We start from the raw sequence: 24,651 nt of genomic DNA on the forward strand, positions 1-24,651 counted from the left end.
ATGCAAAGCCCCTACTAAAATCGGACCGGCTACCTCCGTGCTGTTACTTCTAATGCAATTCTATGGTAGGGGGTGGATTTCTATGGAGAATTCGTGTCCTGCTTAGTCTCTATTTGATAGCCGTAAACGGTGACTAGGACGTCCATAGCATCACGCGTCAACGCTCTATATAGACGTCCTAACTTCAAAAGAGAGTCTATGAAGATCTAGAATTGGGAGAGTCTACGGACATTCTAGCTCTGGCGAGCCCTAGTGACATCCTACTTTCTCTCTATCCTGTGAGCTAGTCACATAATTGTGAGCTAGATTGATTACAAAAAAATATGATGTGACACTTGTTTGTAAATCTAAGAACTCGGAAGGTGCTCACGCCGGCATCCAGTTTTGGCATTGTGATGCGTAATTAGTACCATCATCGTTTAGCACCTTTATGACTTATAGCGTCCCCTGGCACAATTAAACACGGTAAATGATGTTTCCCCAAGAAGGTAAATGCAACAATAATGTCGAATACTTGGTTATATGAAAAGTAAACAGAGACTTGCTAGTTGAACGTGAACAGGAGAAATGTAATTAACCCCGACAGACATATTTCTTTTTCCTTAAACAAGTTTTGATTGGAAATACTAGAAAAGTATTACTTGATCGTCAGGTACGCGCCGCCCTACAGCCGTCATATTACCCCTCTATTTTGCGAATTCTCCAATGCAGCAAGCGCTGTTGCTAATATTTTTTTTTTTTTTTTTAATTTGTGTCATTAAGGTTGTTTTAGCTTCTTCAAGGCCAGAGTCCCAACATGTGTTGCCACCATGGCGCGAACATTTTTTTTATTAATAACAGCGACATAAACTGAACTTACGAATGAAAAGAAAGTATTGCCTAGAAATAAGTAGCGCCCTACATTTCGCAGCTCGCTCAAAAGAGCACTTCTTGTTTTCGGAAGAGCCGTGTAGTTGTAACAAACCTGTACCATTTCTTAAACCATGTAGTCTGAAATGCCATAAAGATGCTAAGATTCCCAAAACCGAAGTTCAAGAACGCAAATTTATCAGTGTACACATAATCTTAAATTCATTGTTAATATAAATGAGCATATATACGGCGTGTGTTTTTTTAGCTGCTCCAAATATTTAAATAAAGGAGGAATAGTTATATGTGGTTTTCACTGCTTGTTTATATGGCTCGGCGGATATTAGACGGCATTAAAGCCATAACAGTTATCAGAATAATTAACTAAAACTTGTTAATTAACATTTTAATAAATGTAATTATGATATATGCTTATTGTGCGAACTTTGAGGCGGTCGTATGACAAGCCACCTCAAAGTCAAAGTCGCATGACAACTGGACAAGACCACGACAACTCGGGTTAATCACAGGGCCATAATGCTGCACGGAAATTGAGTGACCAGCACCTTTCAATAAAGAAGCACGTCGCTCTGCAGCGAGGGGCTAATTTTTCCGGCCATACTGAATTGCACGCACACGCGACAGATCCTTGGGCTTTAATACATCCCTCAGACCCTTTTCAGTCCTGTCCTGTTGTATCAGAACTGCACCAAACGCAGACGCGGTCAATCGATGCACTCTGGCAAAATGCCATTCCTTGCTGAAGGATTGCTGCCTCCTGTTTACTTCCAGCTGCTTTTCTTCTTCAGCGGAAGGCCCAAGCTCCTCAGGTACAACTTAAAAAAATAATTGATTAATGCATTGCTCATATCAAAATTAAAGCTACAAGAAGACATGTTGCCAACCTCCTTGGCCGGCTTGCTAAAAAAGGCGTCTCTACGAGGGTCTCAGCTGAGACTCGATGAAATAAAGCGCAGCCAAGGCATAGAGCGCGAACGAAGTGGAACGCTAACTCCAGACTCAAGTGCTTGCGCGTCCCAGGCTTGGCAGGCTTTCTTTCACTCAGACTCATCTATAGGCCTCTCTTTCGAGTAGGTGGGCCCAGATTTCCGAGTTAAAAAAATGTTGCAAACTTCAAACCTAGGCGAGATTCAAATTCCTGGGGTCGGAAACTTACAAATCCCCGAGGTTCGATTTCGCAAGTTCGAAGCTTTCGAACCATTTGGTTCGGCCCCCAAGTTCGAAATAATTAAGCAGCATCTCTAGCTACAGGCAGTTATGTAAATTTCGTGCAGATGCACGAGATCGCTCATGCTATGCTACATAAGAAATAAGAGGAAGTTTGTTGTTATTTTACTACTTTTTTCAACATTATTATCAACAAAACCATCAAGGCATTATCGTTTCAGTGACAAAACGACCAAATCGCTGCTAAACTCGCCGCCAAAATTTGATGCTCTTCAAGAATGAAGGCATCAGGAAATCTGTGTTCCAAGGCTCCATCATAAACTCGCAGCTCAGGAACGGAATAGACAGCACCTCTTTCGGGTGCTACCATGGTGGACAGTCGTGTCTTGAAGCTATGAGGTTTGTCGGCTTGATGGTAGCACATTGGCGATCCGGTTGGTGGCGATCCGGTCGGTGCTATGCCACTCCTCGTTTCGATAAACGGGGCCTGCGTCGCCAGCATAACAAGCGGAAACGGGTTGTTGTTCTTTTCTTTTTTTTAAATACCTTCAAGTTAAGTACACTGAAGAAGGAAGAGAGTTGTAATATATTAACTATAAAGTGCCATTAGTAATATCATGTTTAAACAAAACAAAATGTGAGTGATGGTAGCAATCGAGGCGGGAAGGTGGTCCAGTCTATCGATGTTTGAGGGGTAGCGGACATTTCATCGAACGCCGTTTCATCGAATCGCTAAGGGCCGTTTCATCGAATTACTCTGTACCAAGTTTTGATGCATAACAGTGCTTTATAGATGTTTTACTTTGCATTTTTTGAGACTAAGGTAGTCACTTGTGAAGTTGTTTTGAAGGCGGTGTCAAATAACTAGAAATAAAAACAACTGATATAAAAAGAAATGAAAAAGAATTAAGTATGCGACTTACTGAAAAGCTTTACTCATGCACATGACTGAAACCATGACACTGCAGGTAAAAAACAGACACTTAAAACACTTTTGAGCGTCTTCGTCTGTTTTTACCTGCTGTCTGGGTGTTTCAGTAATGTGCAATTCACACCAGCTCGTTTGCACCCTTACGCTTAGTTCAAGGTTTATTCACGGAAAACATTTAACCGCCAGGACAGCACGCTTATAATACAACGATACTCTGCTAGGAGAGCACGCGAAATAAAATATAACGATACTCTGATTATCAACTTTATGCTCAGATTGAACTTATCTGCATTATATATATATATATATATATATATATATATATTTAGTTTTCAAACTCGATAGACACAAAAGCTGCACAAAGGGTCTGCCAACAGGTCACCTGCAGTTGGGTTCCAGCGTGCAAAACAAAAGATATCAGTTCCTATATTTTCATGTCAAGAGTGTGAACCCTTACCGGGTGAACCATTTTATAGCCCATTACGAACACGAAGCTTGTTAATCCCGGATGCTGCATGGTATATTACAAAGAAGACATCAGTTTGTCTTTCAGTTAGTGTTGCCTTCTATGTTTAGTGACTTCGGCCCACTGAGTATATTTTCTGGCAAGATAAGCAGCTGTTCACCACACACTTTTCTTTCTCTCTTTGTTTTCTTTTGTCCCCAAAACAAGCTTGGACTGCAACTACTCCCCTTCACTGTAATCTTTATCACCAACCCTTTTCTTTATGAATGATCTTCAGGACGCGTTCTTAGGAAGGCGAACCCGCACCAGGCAATAGTGAAGCACTAGGTGCACTCTGTCACCCAAGGAGACTGAACCCTTTCAGATCCTCACATAACCCAAGGCTACACGTACACGCTGTCAGATATTGAAACACTACCCGCTTCCCAGAAAGCACATCTTGCTTTCTGTTTTTTGTCTCCTTTTTACTTGTTTTATGTGACATGGAGAGGGGTCATTGTTTCATAGAGGCTTTCACTTTCTTCTCGAACCAGGATATGTTCTCTATGGAAGTTATTTCGTCAGTGCACTCTGTGTTGTAAAAAAAAAGAATTAGATCAAGTTGTGTATAAAAATAAAAAAAAGTGAAAGTCGTTTACAACTCCCTGTAACGCCGAATCGGAGCGCAGCTCTTGAGGAGGAGGAGTGAAGGTTACTGAGGGGAGGGTAGACCCCTTCCCCTTCTCCTCCTCCTCCCCTCATTCTTTAGTATGCTCCGGGGGGTGTCACGTGACCTCGGGGGGGGGGGGGGGGTGTCACGTGACTTTGGGGAGGGAGGGTCACGTGACCTCGGGGAGGCGTGACCTGGGGGGTCACGTGACCTTGGGGTGACCTTGGGGGGTCATGTGACCTTCGGATGTCACGTGGGGGTCACCTTGGGGGTCACGTGACCTTGAGGTGACCTTGGGAGGGGTCACGTGACCTCGGGGGCCACGTGACCTTGGGGGGTCACGTGACCTCGGGGAGGGGACCACGTGACCTCGGGGGCCACGTGACCTTGGGGGACCGCGTGACCTGGGGGTCACGTGACCTCAGGGATCACGTGACCTTGGGGGTCACGTGACCTTCAGGGGGTCACGTGCTGGTCACCTTGGGGGTCGCGTGACCTTGAGATGACCTTGGGAGGGGTCACGTGACCTCAGGAGGTCACGCGACCCCTCCCAAGGCCTCGGGAGGTCACGTGACCTCCCGAGGTCACGTGACCTGAGGAGGTCACGTGACCTTGGGGTGACCTTGGGATGACCTTGGTTACGGCGACGGCGACGCCGCTCAAGCCGGAAACGCACGCCTAAGAGCTGCACTCTAAAATATTGCAGGCTGCAACGGCGTTCGATAAAAGGCGTTCGATGAAACGGCATTGGATGAAACGGCGTTCGATGAAACAGTGTTTGATGAAACGGCTTCCATGAAACGAAGTTCGATGAAACGGCGTTCAATGAAATGTCCAGACCCACTAACGGATATGTAGAAAGGTAGATTAATTAGTTTTTGACGAAGTTTAACGTTTTGATAAAATATTTTATGAAAACGACACAAACGAGATTTTTTCGGAAGTGAATTAGAAACGGCAGGCCTAAAATGCTTTTCATGGTAAAATCGCTGGCAGTGCGATGACAGCTTGTCAATATGAAACTAGCTGAGCGGTTTTGAATGTATCCAAAAAAAAACAATTAAGTACGAGTGAGCGCGGTACCACTCAGCAGCAGCATTTTTTTATCTTGGACGGATTCGGGTTTTTTACGTGGTGAGTTTTAATGAAGACCGTGCGAGAAATTTGTTTTTTAAAGCACCCTAGCATACTGTTAGCACTGTAATTACGTATTCAATATGGATCTTTCAAGAAAGGTTACACGTTATATGAACACCAAGATATTCGTGAGCAGACACTGAAGCGAGATGATTGCAGTTAAGATGGCATACCGATTGAGCGGGTGACAGTCTAATCGATATTTATTTGTCAGTGTTTAGTTCGTTTAACCAGAGTGATATACGATTAAGGTAAGATTGTAGCAGAATAGTCTTAGATATTTTGGCTATTTTACGCTATTTTACGCACTCGTCAACAAAGAGGCGGATAGAAGAAAACAACGTTCTGCAGCAGGTCAATAATTTAAATAAGAAAAAGTAGCGGACCAAGCACCGAGTCCTGTGAACCACCCGAGCTGACTGTAAGAGTACAAGAATTTGTATTATTAGCAATAAGTAATTGTAGGCGGTTAGTTAAAAGGCATGAATTCAATTTAATATACAGAAGCCAGGGTTAAGTGATTTTAATTATAAAGAAGGTGTTTATGAAAAACCTTGTCAAAGACTTTTGAGAAATCTAAATATACACAATCGGTTTCATAAAGATTATCAAGAGAATGATGGACTTGTTAGTGAGCGCGTTGGTAATGCTGTAGGTTTAGAAAGAGTTATAGACGTAAAGACAGGGGACGAGACAACACATCTTTCATGTGTTGATGTGTTGTGTAGTCCCGTCCCCTGTCTTTACGTCTATAACTCTTTCTAAACCTACAGAACGGTGGAGATCATGCATGAAGGACAGCATCTACGTATCGCATAAAAACTGTTCTCTAAAGCCATGATTTGAACTTGTGAAGAAGTCATTAGTTTCAATGTAATTTACCCACTGCTAATAAATGAAGTGTTCAAATATTTTACATGGCACACTCGTTAAAGAAATTGGTCAATAATTGGATGAATTTAGTTTTTCGTCAGATTTGTCTAAAGAAACCACCTTCCCAACAACCCAATCGCTTGGGACTATGCCGTGGATAAGCGACTGCATATAAAGTTTTGAGAGAAATATTGAACAATGTGTATTACAAGTTTTTTAAGGACTTGCTGTTAATCCCATCTGTTTCGGTACAGGATGAAAGCTTCATATTATTAATAATGCCAACCACACCAATCGCGTCAGCTGCCACTGGGTTAACACGCTAAAAAGCAGGAAGTGAAAATACCGGTACTTGGTAAAACATCAAAAGGTTGTGAAGGACGTACTAAAGACATCATTGAATACACTTGCTCTTTTAGTTACTGGTATATCTATTATATGCCACTGAATGACTGAAGAACATTGTTAGACTGACAGTTTGTATTAACGGCATTCCAAAATTGTTTAGTATTATTTGCTAACATGATATTTAGGGTATGATTATAAAGATGTGAAAATTCCCGCAAGAGCTCCTGTGTATTCTTGATCTGCAGTCTGGTACGCTGCCCATCGTTTGTCAGTGGATGATCGTTTGGCAGCGCGAAACAGTCTTTTTTTTTTTTTTTTTTCGCAGACGCCTGAGATTAGCGTTAAATCAAGGCGAGTTTGTGTTGCATCATATCTTCCTCAATCTCATATACTTTTCAATTAATAACAGAACAACATTTTTAACCACATCCATTTTGATTCAACAGAGTGCTCTGAAAACCCAGGGAAGTAATCATCAAGAATCTCAGACATGTACAAGTAATTGACGTAAAGTCAGCTCTACTGTAGTCACAGATCTATTTTATGTGAACTTTAGGCGCTAATAATTGGATATTTAGAGAAAAGTGAAGAACTGTATGGTCACTGAGACATGGCAGGTATGTTAGCGATGATACAAAGCTCCGATACGCTGTTGATACGAGATCGAGTACATTTGATGAAAGGTTTTTAATCCCAGTTGGTTCTGATATACGTTGAGAAAGGATGAAATCGGAACAGAGTTAAATAAGCTTGTTAGCTTCAGATGAGAAAAGGGTCGAAATAGGACATATATTAGACTACATAATGTCGGGGTAATTGAAATCAACCATTAACATAATTGAAACTCCTGGGGTCCTATGCTACATCAAGGGACTAAGCGGAACCAAAGGACCGGAACAGCGTCGTCTGCTGCAATTAGTCAGCGCCGCGCCGCTGACCATTTGCAGCAGACAGCATTGTCCCGTTCCCTTGGTCCCTCCGTTTCGCATAGGGCCCCTGGATAGTGGATGGTAATTTGGTTAATGCAATTATGTAAAAAATTCGCAAATGAAGAACTGCTGGGGGGGGGGGGGAGGGGTCGATAACATGCACCCATTATCGTTTATGTTTGAAAACAAACGCAAACGCAAACAATCCCAAATTCATAGGCTACAATGATAGGGCGAGGAACAATGGAGACAGCAACCGCCAGGTGGCCGCTGCGGAAGAAATGGCGGCGTTGCGATCGCCATTAGTTCGGTTCTTGAGTACGGATCGGTGGCACTTTTTCAGAGCAGGCTCTATGGCAGTTTCCCAACTGAGTTGTTCCAGTAACTTTGACGATGTGCATCGTTTGCATGCTTCCATTTCCTCTGACGATCCACGGTGACGAGGCTAGCCTTTTAAATAGATGGATGGATGCTAACGGCTGTACCCTTTAAAACGGAAATCAGCTTGCGCCACCACCTAGCCGAGAAATTAAGAGCCAAAAGTATGATTTCTTTCCTTTGCCAATGTGCTTACCCTCAGCAATTTCGTAACATAACACCAGGCAATGTGGGATATCATTGGGAAGAACTTCGGGAGATACGGGAAAAAAACTAAAAACAACTTCCCCCCCCCCCCCCCCCGCCTCTTTCCCCCGGCGAGAAAGTCGCCAATTTTCCTCTGGTCAAACCTGGTCGGCGTTACCACGGCACCGTACCCACTAGGAGACAGGATGGAGACTTTGGGCCGGAGCTATGCGGGAGGGAATCCCAATCATCCTCTCTCCCACCTGCGGCCAGCTCTGGCAGTTAGTTGTATGTCATTCAATTCTCCCTAGATAATTCCAATCGGGCTTCTAGTCTCGTCTTTGTTATTAAAATGCACTTGTCATCTATTATTTCATTCTCGTCTGCAAACCAGCGTCTGTCGCCCCCCCCGGGAGAGCGGGAGCAATCCCCGTGCAACTCAACACCACATGTTCTATTGTCCTATCTTCCCCTTGGCATACGGCACACGACGGATATATTTCCTCATACTTTGTCCTATATGTCAGAGTCCTGAATACTCCCGTTCTAGCCTCGAATAACAACAAGCTCCCCCGTGAATTATCATACCAATGTTTCTTCCTTATCTTTTTTCTTCTTCCCCTATACACAGTTAAAGCTTCTTTTCCCTGTATTGTTTCCTCCCAGATCTTTCTCTGGGCTTTTACTTTCTTTTTCACAGCGGCAGTTTGCCCTACACCAGCACTCGACGGTTGGTATTTTAATTTCAGTTTTCAGGTTAGGTTTCACACTTTTTATGTGTAGATGCTTATATACCTCTCTAGCCCATCGTGTATCTTCTATTGCGTCTAGCCTTCGTTCCAGTTTAAACTTATTAATGGCCTCTTTAGTCTTGAAAAGTGCCTAGTCCATGTCACGCTGCACTACTTCATTTGGAGTCCACCCACGCTTTTCTGCTGGGTCTGCAAGGTTGACTAGACCACAGATTTCATGTATAATACCGTATTGCAAAAGGCAACCCCGGCACCATGACTCCTTTCTATATTCTCCAAGCAACCTCATGTGGATTATAATTCCATAGCGCCCTATGCATTATATTTGCCGCATTTATTTTTTCTTTCTTTAGCATATATTCCTCCTGCTCTTTTAAGCACTGCTTTCCTTCATTCAGCCATACTTCTAGGTATTTATACTTCTCTACGTGTTCTATTAAAATATATTGAATGTTCAGCGGGTCCACCTTCTCATCGTTATAAACCATCATTCCTGACTTGTCACTACTGAATTTCGGGCTCACAGAGTCACCTTCCTCTCAACAGATCTTAATTAGCTCTTGTAACTTATCCCGGCTAACTGCAAATAGCACAATGTTGTCCACGTAGAAAACTCCAGGTATAATTTGTTTTACTTTTCCCCCTCTCTCTAGATATAACAAATCAAAACCTAAATTGCACTCTTCTAGTTTGTGTTTCATTCTACTCAAGTACACCATAAAAAAGTAGTGGTCATAGAGGACAACCCTGCCTAAAACAAGTTTTTATTTCTGTCGGTTCTGTTACCTCTCCTTCTGACGTTATAACCACCTTATTATTTGTGTATGCCTGTTGTAAATTCCTAATCAAATGTGCGTCTAAATCTTACTCTCTCAGCGGTACCAATAGCATTTCCTGACTCACATGTCTAAAAATGCGACCCATAACGGTTTTTTACTCATTCGTGTCACCTCTGTACAATGAGCGATGATTAATATAGGTCATCAATCCAATCTTCTATTTCTTCGGAAGGCGTCCAGTAGCTCACCTAAAATGTTTTCTGCACATTCTTCCATTCTTCTCTTTACTACCTGCATCAGAAGTCTCTACGGGACCGAAGTTACTGTTATTGGTCGGTATGATCTTATGCTATCCTTATCTTCCTTGCCTTTACATATTAATCGAATTCTACTTAGTTTCCAATCATTAGGTACCTCTCCCCCAATATTATTTTGATCAGTTGCCTGTCTTAACTTTAATTTGCTTTTTGTGCCTAGTGTCTTGACTATAGCCGGTGGCAGGCCAAGAACAAAGTGAAAGCCCCCCCACCCCGCTCCACTTCAGCAGCGCAAAGGGTGAAGAGGAGGTCGCTTCCTCTCCAGCGTTTGGCAGATATACCATAATTTTCAGAGGAACTGTTTGGGGGTATGTTTAAGATTCGCTTGAGAATTCGTTAGGGACTAAATGAAAATGATGCATAAACGTTTCATGATAAGGCAAGCAGTACGTCGGGTGTGTGAAGATTTGGATAGGGTGAATTCGTTGTAATAGAATGCACTTAACATATTAGCTGCCTGGTCATCATTAAAAATGTCGTCACGTTGGAGAGCATCTAAAGCTTCAGCTACGTCATAAGAACTGGCTATATTTGTGCGCTAATCATGAACACAAGTATCTAGAGAGCATTTCGTAACTATTAAAAATATCACTTTTCTTTTCTTTTTAGAGTTTATTAGGACTCGGAATGACTGAGAATTCTGGCGCAAGCCTTTTTGTGGGAAAGGAATACAAAAGCTTGTGTCACGTCATAATAACTGCCTAAATATGTGTGGTGATTATGTGGAGAATCAGCTGGAGAACGCATATCCATTATGTGTAGGATAAAAGATTTCATCATTCTTGTTTGCAGGGTGTCGAACCGAAACCGAACCGAACCGAAAACCGGAACCGAACCGGTATTTTTTCCGGAACTGAACCCTAACCCGAACCGTTATATTGTTATCGCGATGAACCCGAACCGGAACTGAACCGGAAAAAAAATAACGGTTACCGGCTCATGTCAAAACGGTTCGGCCACGCGCTGTTGACAATGAATGTGCCATCAATGCCATTTATTTTTTAAGTGCCGTCAACTGACACACACCTCGCTTACATATTTTTCTTCTCCACTCAGTCTTAGGAATATACACGCTGCTTCCATGAATCTTGACAAACGCGGCATCCATGAATCTTGACATAGGAACCAGTATTGCGCTGGTCGTGGCTTGCACGGAAGAAAAAAAAATAAAAGGCTGTGCAAATAAAAAAAAATTGCGTTACGGGATTTTATTTTCCTACAATCTCGTAAATCCTAAATGCTGCTGTGTGCTCATTTCATAACACGTTTCTAGAACGCGCGAGTTCTTGAAGCTTGCTTCCATCGGAATGAGAAAAGAAAAAGCTGTGGAGTTTGATAATAATGCATCCGGTTTCGTATAGGCACTTAGAAGCCAACATATTTGTGAGACAGCGATCTCTTCTATTTTAATATTTATCCTATTACGTCCTTCTGGCGTTGCGTTCGGTGAAGTGTTTTTCATATTCCGTATCTTGTTTAATGAAAACTTCTTTAAGGGTCTAATTTGAGTTACCGAACGCTAGTTCAAATAAAGAAAGCTATATTTTCTCCCCACTGTTCCTTCAATTGCTTACACGTCGAGGTGGCGGGATAGTTAGCGAGTTATACTTGTAAGTGGGTTTGTAAGGAGGTCGCGGATTTTACAGCTACTGCGTCGGACCCAATTAGATGAAGTCCGAATGCGTAAACGTCGGTGAGGTAACCTATGAGTGCACATAAAGAAACCATTCCTGGTAGAAATCCCTGAGCCTTACACTACGATGTATACCGTTTCGTATGTGCTAATTTCAGATGTTTTATTTGTAATTTATTATGATGTTGCAATTTGTCATTTATAATTTCCGAACCGGTTCGCGAACCGGTTCGCGGATCGAATTAATCGAACCGGAACTGAACCGGAACAAAATAAATTCACCTGAACCTGAACCGTAACCGAACCCGTATTTTTTTCGGTTCGACACACTGCTTGTTTGTTTTTTACCCAGTTCATCAGAATTCGAAAACAAAACAGTTCTCGTATTGTCTTAAGTTAGCTGTATTCTATAAATTTCGCTCATACTAGAAAAACTTTTATATAATGCCATTTTTGTTTTCAGAAGGACTGACGTAAATAGTTAATGGATATGACAGAAGGGCAAACCTGCCAATGCAAGATAACGTGCACTCTGAAAAAACTGCATTGCGAATTTTGGGGAATTTAAGATTTGATTCCGCCAATAAAAATACAAAGGCGTTTTCACATACATTTTTTCATTCATTTCTTCATTCATTGATGCCAGTAAATTACGTTGTTGAAATTAAAATTACTATACGATATACGGTAATTCCTTTTGTAATGCATATTTCATACGTTTAGCGCGATACTTTTTGTATCTGTCGTCAAAGCAATCTCCTATCAACCAAGCGAAAGCATAAAAATGTAATTACTATTTTTCAAAAATACTTTGGCAAAGGTTATTATAAAAGTAATCGTTTATAACACACAACGAGACAAAAAATATTTTTACTGCATGAGCTACTTCATCACAGAGCAGGAGTGTCTAGAAGAAATGAAGCTCATTTGCAGGCTATGCGATTTGACAAAGTGCAAACCTAATTCTGCAGCGAACAAAAAATAAAATAGTGAAACAAACACTAAACATAAGATACAATAGGTCTAGAAAAATTAATTGCTTGCTGGTTAAACATTATGAAACGCAAAGGAGATGACCACGTGAGCTGAGTTTCACAAGAGCGTATCAATTAAAAAATGATCAACGTGCAGGAGAGCTGGGGCGTATTATTCATGATGTATCAACCATGACACTGAGAAGGAAACTTAGATATATTAAAAAAAAGAAAGGTGACAGACAAGCGTCTTAGTTAATATTGTTTGTGCAACCTCCTTTTTCAATACTATTTGTGTAGGTTCCTCATCTTTTTTCAATTAAACTCGCAGAAAGAAAGGTCTCTCCACAAGTGTGCCTCAACTTGCCGAACGTTTGATGAAAGGTCGTGACCCCCTACATCGCGTAAATGTCCCTAATGAAGAAACCTAAGCCTTCATGGTGTAAGCGCAGTTGTAGGTTATAAATATATTATTAAATATACAAGCGAGTTGCGATAAACTTCCGAGTAAACGTTTACAGCAAACACGCATTTAAGTTACAGAGCATTCTTGATAGTAACTTAAGTGTTCCTCTAGAATTTACGCTATCAGCGATGTATGTAAACAGTACGTCACTGTTGTATAATAATGATAATTATGTTTAGAAATCATGCATTCTACGTTAGACTTAAGGTGGGTGTCCAGTCAGGCCAATTCATAAACGTGAAAACTGGTTGCCTCTGCATAACTCATGGGTATTCCATTTTACTTGGGAATATTACTCCCTGTTTCTTTCCATGGGTCTTGTAGAAAAAACATTTGTTGAAGTAGTGCGTTAAACAAAGTTATTAACCACCTAGTTTTATAACCCTAAATATTATAAACGTGTCCAGTCAGGGTTATTATTCTTGCAAATACCTAACAACGCACTTTAGATACAAATTAGGTGTACTTAATTACAGTTTTGTGTAAGAATACTTAAATTGTTATTTTTACGTAGAATATCTGATGGGATGTTTATGTGACTTCATGTGGGCGCTCAGCCTATGTATGCTAGAATAAAATTATTTATCAGGCGCTCCGTTCTTCAACAAGATCTCAAAATTGTTGATAAATTTGATGTGGTATCCACCTCATATTGTTAAAAAACATTAATGTGCTATGGTTAGAAATAACCCTACGATATTAATGTTTTGCAACACTGTTATACAGTCTCTATATTTTATTTTATTTTATTTATTTATTTACCTAAAAGACGTCTTTTCAGAAGCATGACATGAGGTGGATTGACGGCAAAAGGGAATCCGTGATAAACATTACGCAAGTTTAAAAGAGGACTCAAAATTACTAGAAAAGCAAAGTAAACAAAATTACACAAATTCGTAACATATTATTATCAGATGCTCACAGAGTTCTTTAAACAGTAGAGGATTTAGGTTGGACATGATTTTGTCAGGCAAGTAGTTTCGTTCAGTAATGCTCAGTATTAGGGGAGAAAGCATGAAAGAGATATGATGCAACCGGCATTACTGAAGTTAGCACAAGTTATTGGTTCGAGAGAAAATGTAAGGAGCTGATTAGCAGTATGTATTTCTGAAGTAGATAGAACTACAGTAAAATCGGTGAAAAAACAATCCGGTTAGTTCGGCGCTTATTTTATTAATGAAGGAAGTCCAAGGCTTGATTTTAAGGTGGAGACACTGCTATCCGGTGAAAAATAGTTTATTATAAATCGGGCTGCTTTATTTTGCACAGACTTTAATTCATCACTAAGATATCAAATTTACTAACATTCCCAGAACCTGTATGAAGACGTGCGCGCCTGATATCTATTTATAATCTGGCATATATAAGCTGAGCGTCCACATAAGGTTATATAAGCGTCCCATCAGAGATGTTTGCTTGAATAAAAATTGACAATTATCGTACTCGCACAAAAAAAAAACTGATGCTCTAGACTCACATAGCCTCACCTTAATCAAGTTCTCAAAACTCCACTTTTTATATACAAATTATTTTATAAGTTTCATTGACATATCAAGCAATCGCACACTTATTGGTTTACTCGAAAAAGCGTATAGATAACGCTAAGAGAAGAAGAGCAATCCCCTAGCCGCAGTCTCATTAGCTACTGCCTCAACTAGGGTTATCTTGAACATATTCCATCTTCTTTTTTTTTAGATAATACACTTCATTTACGAGTACTCGTAGGTTCACGCACGGCAACAGAGTCAGATGATGTTGTATTGATGACGAGCGACACGAGTTACCGAGAAAGTAGATTTTTTACTTCAAGTACAAAAGCGTCCAGACCAGGGGTGGCCAAACCGCGGCTCTTCAGGGGCTCATGTGCGGTTCGCGGGGCCTTGGTAAGCCTACGCCTGCCCCAACCTCGCCCCCCAAAATATCAAAATAAAGGACATAAAATTAAAAAAAACAGCTTGCGCCTTGTCAGCTTTGTGCCTTGACATGGACACCACGGACAAAGTCAATTGTTTTACGTATGAGGACTCACAATAAAAAAACGTTGTGAGGAATCGCTTTATGAGTGGAATTTGCGGTGGCTACCAACAGAAGAAAAAAAAAACATTTTCTTAAAGTAGCACGCACCATGTTTATTTCAGCTTTTGACTTAAATTAGTTCCTTTCTTGCCTGTTTGAATATGTTCGTCTGGCCAGCCCTAGTCTCCCTGATCTATTTATTTAATAATATATAAATGAAACATAGAACTCGTGACTAGATATTATCCCTTTACATCCACGTTGTACGAGTTGCCTCGCCCAATGGCCATTCGGTCTAAAGAGCTCGATATACTCCGGACGCTGTGGGAGGAGCGCTGGAGCCTTGCTTCGTCTAGGTGATGTTTGTTTAGCAGACTCACAGTCCCGAACTATGGGAAAATGAGGCCGAGTCGCCTCGCCTAGTCTGGGTGTCGCATTTCGGCGCGACCGCTTGCGCATGCTTGGCGGTCCCATTCTCAGCAGTAATCCGATAAATAGAAGGTGCATTTAACACGGGTGCGGCTAGACGTTCTGGAAAGCGAATGTTCAAGTTAGTTCCTTTAGTTCACTTCCGAGTCCTTCATCTAGCGAGCATGAGGTGCGTTCTCCGAATTCTGCTTGTGTTTGGACGTAAGTGATTTTATATTCTTTTTGAGCTCGTGAAGTTGTTGGCTTGCAGCATAGAAAAAAAGAGCCCTAAGCAACCCTTAGCCCTTGATTTCACATATGTTTTAAAGTCTGATAAGGATAGATATCTCGTGCAGGTTAGGTGGGAACCAGGCACGTAGCCAGGATATTGATTCGGGGGGGGGGGGGGGGCTCATCATAAATCATGGATGAGGGGGAGGAGGGCGAAGAGGTTCCACCAAACTGGAAGATTTCGAGGCGGGGGGGGGGGGGGGGGGGGGTCGGGGACCCGGGCCCTATTCCACCCCCACGTGGCTACGTGCCTGGTGGGAACTTGGTGACGTATCAAAATTAATTTTCAGATTTTGGTTTGTGTTAATTGTTAATCATAGCACAAATACTGTTTCAGAAAAACAAACTAATATTCTCAGAACGCTCTTATTTCGTCCTCCGATGTGCAATATTGCTCATGATTACCCACTTCTAGAGCAATGAGTATGTTATAAAGTAGAGAATGCAACACAGCAAGCACAAGGGGTTGTTTTTATTAATACTATTCTCTTCAAGGCATATGACTGGTTGTAATCGAAACAACGGTGCGGAGGATTCTGACTAGATTTTATTATTGTACACAAGGGCTCATACAGTATTGTCAGTCTGCGAAGGGCGGGGAGTGTTAGAAATTTCTGGGAGGGTCTTTGGGAAGGGGGGGGGGGGGCGGCGTTGCATAGGTTTGTGTACGTTCTGTAGGAAAGTATGGTAGATGTCGCCCAGAGTCTAAGTGTTTTTAGGGGGGGGGGGGGAGCAAAAAAAAGGTGCAAAGGGGAGTGTAACGCACCCACACACCGCTTCCGACTGTGCGTACTTGAGACAGTTGTTTGTGCAAACTATTGAGAAATTGTTCTTCTAAACACCTCGGTGGACGCAAAACGACTCGCACTCAATAAAATAAACGAGCTCGACGATCTAGGCTCGTTGAGAGCTCCGCAGGCACCGGCAGTTATGTTCGTTATCGTTTCAGTCCAAAGCGGAAAAGGCGATCTTTGGATAATTTTGAAAACAATTAATTAATTTATTTATTTATTTATTTACCCTCAGGGCCAGAGGCGTTACAGAGGGGAGTGGCTATTAAAAAGGTACAACACAACATACAGCGTACAACAGAACATATAATACAGTAGTTATGGCTCTTTACAAAAAAATATCGGAAACGGCAGTTTTAAAGCACTCGATATCGGGGATTTCGGCAATGGCTCCGGGAAGGTGATTCCACATTGTTGAGGCACTAGGAATAAAAGACTCGTAAAAATGTTTAGTACGACAAGAAGGAATGGCAACTTTATGACGGTGATCGATGCGTGCTGAAACGTAATGAGGTGTTGTTAGTAGTCTTTCTTTTAGAATCGGATTATTATGATATATCTTATGAAACAAGCACAGACGGAACATTTTGCTACGTTGTGAAAGAAGAGGTAATGATAGGCTAGACTTCATTGCGGTCACACTGGATGTACGATGATAATTTGAAAGGATGAAACGAGATGCGCGGTTCTGAATCGCTTCTAATTCGTAGATAAGTGATTCTTGACCAGGATCCCAAACCGAAGCTGCATATTCCAATTTAGTACGAACTAATGTTTTATATAAAAGTAATTTTAAGAAAAGTAAAAGTAATTAAGACTCTACCTAGAACATATTTCTAAAGCAGAAAATATTGTCGATAAAAATGCTATTGCGGCACGGAAAAAACAATTTTACTACGAACAATGCAAACGTCAATCATCCCTCCACCCAATAAAAGCCGAGAAATCGAGCTCAGTTAACTACGTTTCAGGGCGCGACCTAGGGCAATTTAGGGGGAGGTAGCCCACCTCCACCTAAATTGCGTCTAACACAGAAAGTATTGCGCAGTTCTGTTTTTCTCGCGGCAAAAATTTAGAAACCGAATACGGGTCCCAAATAAGCTCTTTAAACAAAATTGCATTTCACTGTCTTTTAAGGTTCTATTTCATCCTCCAGCCTCGGGTTAAGTTGCAACATGGTAAACATCAACCAGCTCGTCTGTACACTAACCACGTTCTCATTTATTTCCTTTTTATTTAATTAATTAATTTATTTATTTAATAGTTGCTTAAGACACCTGGGCCTTAAAACTGGGAAATAAAAATGTTATAACCATAAGAAAATACACCTTAGGAACACCAAAAAAAAACTGATTGCTAATTGCGTATATAGAAAGTTCAGAGTCCGTGATGGCGAGAATTAAACTGGGACTGTGGTTCCCGTTCTGGGATATACCCGTAGCTAAAGATGAATTCAACATTTCGGAGCTTAATTGGGAAACCTACGTTGTGGTGACAATCAACGCAATCCGCCAAGAAACGGAGGGAGAGGAGGAGAGGAGAGGGGACGTCACAACGCCCAGCTCTGATTGGTGGGATTAGTGAGTAGACCTAAAGCTAGCTGTCTCTCTCCCCATTGCGCTCGTCGAACGGTTCCAATACGGGAACCAAACGCCGAATGCCGGCGTTCCGCGTTCTAACGGATTCGACGAGTGCAATGGAGGCAAAAGCCTTTGCCTGTGTCTCGAAAGGCAACGGGCTCAAAGTTTCAGAAGAGAAACAAGCGTATTTTAAACATTTTCGGTATTTATTGTCTATTTTTGCTTGCATTAGTATTATTGGAGATGCCACTTTTACATCTAAAGAAGCTATACAATACTCTGAAGAAAAGATTGCGAAAAGCCTGTCTAACTAGCTTGGAGTGGCTCGGTAGTGAGCAGCTAAGCCTACAAAAATGCTCCGGCATGGCAGCGTCGCAAATTAGAACTACGCTATTTGCTACGTTTTGCCAGTTCAATTTATGATAGGAAATATTAAAAACTGCGATTTTCGCGTTTGTAAGTACCGAAGCGGGCATAAGTTTAAGAGAGGCAGCCTAAACGTAAAAGGACAACGCCAGCGAGGGAAGGTTTACTGTGTCCATGCTAAGCCTGCCTAACCGACGAGATCAATGCAATCGACGTTTCGTTTACGTTGCACTTCTCAGTCTGCTAACAACAATGTACCCCAAGCACTTCACTAGCAAGAAAGGTTTTGCCGCCGAAGCGAAAATCGCCTGCTAAAACCTCGAGAAGACCAAAGTACTGCCGTGGGAGGAGCAGATGTTTTAGGGTATATAATGCAAGAGCGTCCAGAAACGCCGCAACATAATGTGTGAGACTGTTTTCGTGACTACGGGTGCATCCTGAACACCCTGCCTATGTTCTCGCCCTATTTCCGCGCGCGCAACTGGCCGAGTAGGCAGGGCGCGCGTGGCCTAACGGTTATCGTACCTGGCTCCCACGCGAAAAGCTAGGGTTCGATTCCTGGGAGTAGCGCATCTTTTGTTTATTCCTGCAGACTAGAATTCTGGTAGATTCGAGAATCCTGCGTGTTCGAGGTCCGAATGTTCTACGCGTCGCCGATTATTCCAGAGGCTCAAGCATGTACAGGGTGCGGCCGTAAAAACTTTCACATTTGGCACGCCTAGCAAAAATCGAATTTCAAACATACAAACCTGAACTTGGGCGTAGGGGGACGAGCCTTTTTTGATACCCTCTGCCTCGGTGCCTGCCCTTCGACTGAGCTCCCCTCCAGAGGGACGAGCCTTAAGTAGGCCCGGCCCCCTGGCGACGAAACCCTCTCGACCCACGGAGAAGTGTGCGGTTGAGCCGAGAGGGGACGTCGGCGGGGTTCTCAGCCGTCGGGAGCCAGCGTAGCCATGACTGTTTATTGGTCAAAAGGAGTGTGGCCGTCAGGGCCTCTAGGTACGTCAAAGTGCGGCCGTGGCCTCTTGTTAAAGCAAAAACAAGCGCTGCGTTATCACAATATACCAAGGTACGGGGCGGAGAACACAACAAGGCAAACAAAAGAGCAAAAAGTTCTCGTCGGTAGATTCCCGAGGGGGAGGAGCAGATGACGGCTATGTTGCCGCTGTCTGCACATACGCCAAGTCCAGTGAGGCTGGCGTCCGAAAAAACGGCGTGCTGTACTGTCGGGGGCACGAAGGGGACCGCGGCAGGCAGCATGGTCAACACGAAAGAAAAAATCCGGACCCATTCTTGTGATGGGGGGATCCCGGTGGCCGCTGCTCTGTGGAGTGGCCGTAACGCGTGAAAATGTCCTTGGTATAAGGAAAAATAAAAACCCCAGAGTCCGGCAAGTCTCTGGTAAGTTGAAATGGTATGGGGCACGTCCAGAATCCTTAGTGTTCCGATGAGGTCCTGGTAGCGCTTCGGGGTGTGGCCAATGGTCTCGGTGTGGCCATCCAGGAGGAATCCTAGGAACCGGATGCGTCTCGTCGGTGTGAAGTGGGAATTTTCCGGGGTTATCCTGAATCCGCAGGTCACCAGGTCCTGTACGAAGACTTCACCAGGTCCTGTACGAAGACCAGGTCCTGTACGAAGATACGAGGGGTCGGGGCGGGCCAAAAGAAAATTATCGATGTGTGACCAGCACCAAAGGCCTCTTGCTCTAGCCTCCCTGGTCAAAGCAGTTGCCAAATGCTGCATAATAAACGGCACGATGCGGATGCCGAATGGGAGCACTGTGTAGCGGTGCTCCCATGCGAATGGGAACTCTGAGTAATGTGTGAGACTGTTTTCGTGACTACGGGTGCATCCTGAACACCCTGCCTATGTTCTCACCATATTGCCGCGCGCGCAACAGGCCAAGTAGGCAGGGCGCGCGTGGCCTAACGGTTATCGAACCTGGCTCCCACGCGAAAAGCTAGGGTTCGATTCCTGGGAGTAGCGCATCTTTTGTTTATTCCGGCAGACTAGAATTCTGGTAGATTCCAGAATCCTGTTGGGCGTGTTCGAGGTCCGAATGTTCTACGCGTTGCCGATTATTCCAGAGGCTCAAGCATGTACAGGGTGCGGCCGTAAAATCTTTCACATTTGGCACGCCTAGCAAAAATCGAATTTCAAACATACATACGTGAAATTGGGCGCACGAACGTCGTTTATTCCAAAGTTTTTTGCCTATTTTTTTCAGACGTCAACTCTGGAGTAGCGAATTATTAGAAAGATAACAAAAATGGCACACGTGCATTTCCTATGGCCTATACCCGCCCGTTCGCCGTCTGCTATCTGGTTCGCGACGCCGCTCCCAGGTGGCGCACTGAACGCAAAAACGGAGAGGAGGGTTGTCGAAGCCAACGGAGTAATTAAGGGTATGAGTCGACAGCTTCGGTACGACGTAATGGAAGTAAACAGAGAAGTGTACGAGGCTGGCTCCCGCCCTTTTGCAGATGGCATTCACTACAGTGAGGCCACGGGTTACAGGGTGGGGGATAAGATGGGCCGCACGGTGACTGCTTTTTTGGGGGGACGGAGGGCCCTGGGGGCACTGAAGTAATTGAAAACCCAACGAAGTCAGGAAAGGCACCCAGGGTTAAAAAGAGGAGAAAACATAAGAACAGGTATAAAAAAACAGCACAATCAGACATTGGATATATTAACATGCAGGGTGGTAGAAATAGGTTAAAATGGGAAGAGGTAGAGGAGCAACTAAGAAAGGAGGATTTAATTGTGTATGGGTTTTTGGAAACACATCTCAGAGACATGGAGCAGCCACCTTGCAACCCTGACTATGTGTGGGAAGAATGCAACAGAATGGAGGGAACGAGGAAGGGAGGTGGAATCGGAGCATTTATTAAGAAGAATATGAACTTTCAAAGGATCAGGAAGGAGTGCGCCGAACATTTGTGGCTGAAAGGAAAAGTCGCTGGGGAATCAACAGTCCTTGGAGTGGTTTACTTATGGACAGGGACAGGTGCTAAAGAGGAAAACAGAAAAATGATTGATTGCATATCAAGAGACATTAGTGAACTAGGGGAAGGCTCCGAAATAATTATTATGGGAGACATGAATGCCCATATTGAGGGTCTGGATGGGTATACGGACTCAACTGGAAGCATATTACTAGAACTGGTGGAAAAACATGACTTAGTTTTATGTAATACCAGTCAGAAGTGTGACGGGCACATAACTTGGGAAACTGGCAATCTGCATTCAGCTATAGAGTATGTAGTCATGTCACACAAAATATATGGTAAGTTACAAGTAATGAAAATAGATGAAGAAGGTTCCAAAAGTCTTGGTAGTGATCACAAACGTATTAAGCTGAATTTTGTCCGAGAAGTAAATGCTGAAACTAGACAACATAATTCAAAGCAAACTTTCTGCAGCGACAAAGAGTTGGAAATAGTTGTTGAAAGAATAGAGGCAGCAGTTTCAGGGCAACGGCATACAGATTGGACCTATAAGAGCCTAACTAGGCTTTTTGCTCTAGAACTAGACAAAGTTAAGAGTAAACGAAAGGGGAAGCAAGGACATAGACCAAAAAGTTGGTGGGACAAAGCAGTGAAGCAAGCGATACAAAAACGTCAGGAAGCCTCTAGAGAACACAGGTATTCCAAGCGTAGTGGGGAGTCCGAAACGGAAGTAAAAAGAAAATGGGTCAATTTTATAACATGTCGCCGAGAGGCATCCAGTTTGATCAATGCGAAAATTCAGAGAAAGGGTGAGGAATGGATGATTAATGTAAGTAAGAAAGATAGAAACGCTGCCAAGAAGTTTTGGGAGCACTTGAACTCACTCGGTGAAACAACGCAAGCTAGACAGAGGTTCATACTCTCGCATCAGGGAGATCAATTAGAGGGAGATGATGCGATACAATATGTAGGAGCAGTGATGGAGGAGAAATTTCGGGAACGGTTACATGTGGAAGATAGGAGAACCGAAGGAAGTAGCAGTCCAGTTTGTGACATCGCGGATTTTGGACAAAGAGAATGGGAAAAGGCGGAATGAAGAGTCCCTAGTGGCACGTCGACAGGTACAGATGGTATCCCTATCAAGCTGGTGAAGAATTTGGGTCCTAAATCTAAGGCAAAACTAAGGGAGGTGGTGAGTACCATGATAACAAAAGGAAATATTCCAGATGAATGGAGGCTTAGTAGGATGAGTAGGATATATAAGGGAAATGGAGATAAGTCTGATATTAGGAATTATCGTGCTATAACCGTGACACCGGTTATTTACAGGTTGGTAATGCAGATTATAAAGAACAGACTGGAGGAATGGGTGGATTGCGAGGGCATACTGGGCGAGTTACAGAACGGGTTTCGAAAACAAAGAAGGTTGGAGGACAATTTATTTTCTCTAACACAGTGTATAGAAATAGCGCAAAAAGAAAACAGACAGCTCTGGCTGGCATTTCTGGATATCAAGGGTGCCTATGACAATGTGAACCAAAGAAACCTGTGGGACATAATGGAGAACTTAAACCTAGGTGAAGGACTAACAGCACTATTAAGGAACATTTACAAAGATAACAAGGTGATTATAACATGGGAAGGAAAGGCGACAGGGAAAATAGAGATAAGACGAGGCCTTAGGCAGGGGTGCCCGTTATCGCCTTTGCTGTTTATGTTGTATCTGAGAGGATTGGAGGATAGACTAGAGAAGAGTGGGCTTGGGTTCAACCTTTCTTACAGTAAGCTAGGCCAACAAATTCAGCAATCCTTACCGGGATTGATGTATGGGGATGATATTGTACTAATGGCTAACACCAGGACAGAGTTGCAGGAATGAATGAGCATCTGTTGTAGGGAAGGAGAGGAATTAGGTTTAGAATTCAGTAGCGAAAAATCGGCAGTCATGATTTTTAACGAGGATGAAGTTGAGAGGCTGAAGATACAGAATATTACAGTTGAGAGAGCTAGTAAATACCAGTATCTAGGAGTATGGATATGTGATGGTGCAGAATATCTCAGAGACCATGAAAAGTATATAATAGGTAAGGGCAACAGAAATGCAGCTGTAATGAAAAATAGAGCACTTTGGAATTACAACAGGTATGAGGTGGTGAGAGAGATTTGGAAAGGGGTCATGGTGCCTGGCTTGACTTTTGGAAACGCAGTGCTATGCATGAAATCCGAAGTGCATGCGAGACTAGAAATAAAACAGCGCGGAGTAGGTAGACTGGCTTTGGGGGCACATTGCAAAACGCCAAACCAGGGAGTACAAGGAGACATGGGATGGGCATCATTTGAGAGCAGGGAAGCGGTGAGCAAGGTAGAGTTTGAGGATAGGTTGAGGCAAATGGACGGGGAGCAATGGGCACGAAAGCTTTTCAGCTATTTATACATGAGGAGTATAGACACAAAGTGGAGACAGCGCACTAGGAAATTAAGAGGAAAGTTTTTGGGCTATAGCGAAGATACGGAAGAGCAAGTCTCAGTTAAGAAGAAAGTTAAGGCCACAGAAAGAGATTGGTGGCTAGAGGGAATGCAGACAAAGACGGCTCTGGATAGCTATAGATTAAACAAAAGAGTTATTGCCAAAGAAAGCATTTATGACAATTCTAGGGGAAGCTCATTGCTGTTTGAGGCAAGAACGGGTGTTCTGCGAACCAGAACATACAGAGTGAAGTACCAGGAAATTGATACAGTGTGCACTGCTTGTGGAGAGGAGGACGAGACGGCTGAGCACTTGATACTCTACTGTAAAGGGCTTCACCCTATGCCTACCGAAGACAACATAGATTTAATAAGTCATTGGGTTTTAGAGACAGCGAAGGGAGAGTGGATTTCAAGACTGTAGAGATTACCAAGCAAAGATTAAGTGAATGGTGGCAGAAATCGAGAGAAAACTAGTTATTTTCTTATTCACTGATGGCAAGGGGGTTTCATAGCCTCACTTTCTTTGCACTGCGGAGTGAATATAGATTTCACATTTAAATATTCTAAGCTTAAATGGTAAAACAAAATGGCTAGGTGGCGTAAGCTACCGCCCGATCCAAAGGGCTCAGCCGTATTCATCCATCCATCCATCCATCGCGGGAAACCCGCTCGAAAGGCTGGTGTCGGGCGAGATAATCGCGATAAAAAGTCATTTGAACCAAATATATGAACAATTGTTGAAATTACCTGTTTCAAGTCAAGTTCTGACAGATCGTCATGCAAGCAAGAAGACACCATGATGCGACGAGATCATTTATTTACAGCTGCTCGTCTTGTTGACAATTGCGGGTCGCTCTCGAAGACAGCAAGCACCGCTTCAATGAGCTCCTCAGTTTTCAGTAGGCTCTCACGTTCACTGACTGGATT

Source organism: Ixodes scapularis, unplaced genomic scaffold, assembly GCF_016920785.2.
Source record: "Ixodes scapularis isolate PalLabHiFi unplaced genomic scaffold, ASM1692078v2 PGA_scaffold3__209_contigs__length_174095766, whole genome shotgun sequence".
Taxonomy (NCBI): Eukaryota; Metazoa; Arthropoda; class Arachnida; order Ixodida; family Ixodidae; genus Ixodes; species Ixodes scapularis.